Source organism: Magnolia sinica, chromosome 13 (assembly GCF_029962835.1).
Source record: "Magnolia sinica isolate HGM2019 chromosome 13, MsV1, whole genome shotgun sequence".
NCBI lineage: Eukaryota > Viridiplantae > Streptophyta > Magnoliopsida > Magnoliales > Magnoliaceae > Magnolia > Magnolia sinica.
Window position 1 is genome coordinate 62298411 of NC_080585.1, and position 1513 is coordinate 62299923.

The following is a 1513-nucleotide window of genomic DNA, read 5'->3' on the forward strand; positions in this document are numbered from 1 at the left end:
AGCTACTTTAGCATTGATATCATCATCCTCTTTCAGTATGTAAATTTCGCTCCTCTCCTTGGATTGAGTTGTCCGAGATGTGGTGCTTGATTTTGGGGAGATGCCCCATAATTGCGTGTTTTCAGCAAACTTATCAAAGTAGTCCCACACATCATCCACGTTTTTATTCATGAATTCCCCATTTCACATTGTCTCGACTAATTGGCACATAGGAGATGTCAGTCCATCATAGAAAAGTTTATGATGCGCTAGGTTTCAAAACCATGTTGTGGGCATGAATTGACAGGATCCTTGAACTGCTCCCAACATTGGAAGAATGTTTCATCTTCCTTTAGGGAAAAGTTCATGATTGACTTTCTAAGGGTGTTCGTCTTATGGTATGAGAAAAATTTCTTTATGAACTCCCTTATCATGTCATTCCATCTACCAATAAATCGAGGATGTAGTGAATGCAACCATGTCTTAGCTTTCTCTTTTAAAGAAAAAGGGAAGAGTTTTAGTGTAATGCCCCGTCCAAAAAGGGAATAGTGTCCTGGGACACTCACATGCAAATTGACTCAGGATCGAACAATTCTATTGCACATTAGGGCTTAAGACGGGTGAATTAACCCTAAATCACCCTTCCGTACAATTTAAATTAAATTAAAATCCGGTCGAGCATAGGCCGTAAAGCCAGTCGGCTGAGTAAGATCCTTGGGCCCACTGGCCTTGTGGTCCGACGCGGACGCCAGGCCTCGAAGATGCCCAGAGATGGTCAAACAGCACTACCTTGCTGACACTTGCAAACCACGAGTCGCTAGGCCTTGAGAAAGGAAATCTTGAAATTTAATCAATTGGCCCTGCTGCTTGGGTTAGCAAATCCAAGCGTTCCAACTTTCGGATCTCTTCTAAATTCACACCGAAGGTTGGAAATAATTCTCGGCCTTTGCCTACAAAATCTGGCCGTTGATTGTGGAACGGCGACCGTTGATCACGAATCGTCTCACTACGGCAAAACCTCGCATCCGTTTGTGATGAAACTTTACCCAACCCTTCATCGGGTCATAAAGCACCTATCCCATGTCTCAGATGGGCTAGGGGTCCATCAGAGCAGCTCTAATAATATAAAATGGGCCCCACATGGCTAATTGGGGAATTTCCTCAAACGTTAGGGTTAAAGGAAATAATTCTTGACATATATAAACTCAGCCCTCTCTCTTAAACACATTTTTCAGCAGCTAAGAAAGAGAGAGAGAGAGAGAGAGAGAGAGAGAGAGAGAGAGAGAGAGGAGAGAAGAAGGCCCCACCTTGATGTGCATGTGAGTTGGGTGCTTGGATTTTGAAGATCCCGGCATCCTCACCTCTCCTCTACCGATGAATTCTGTTGTTCTCCACCGTTGGAAAAAGAAATTCCAACCCATCTAAGGTGATTTAGGATTTCTCACCTCATTTCCCTGATTACTACAACATTCATGTAGTTCTTGTCCATCCAATGTAATGCAGGGCCCCGACACCTTGAGCTTGCGGACTCGAC

The 1513-nt window shown here is 43.9% G+C and overlaps 1 non-coding gene across 1 annotated transcript; it reads left to right on the forward strand.

The window, feature by feature from the left end:
• The first annotated feature begins 258 nt into the window (after nucleotides 1–258).
• Nucleotides 259–365, forward strand: LOC131224440 (small nucleolar RNA R71). Its single transcript, XR_009160924.1, has one exon. It is a non-coding gene; the product is annotated as a small nucleolar RNA R71 (small nucleolar RNA).
• The last annotated feature ends 1148 nt before the right edge of the window (nucleotides 366–1513 follow it).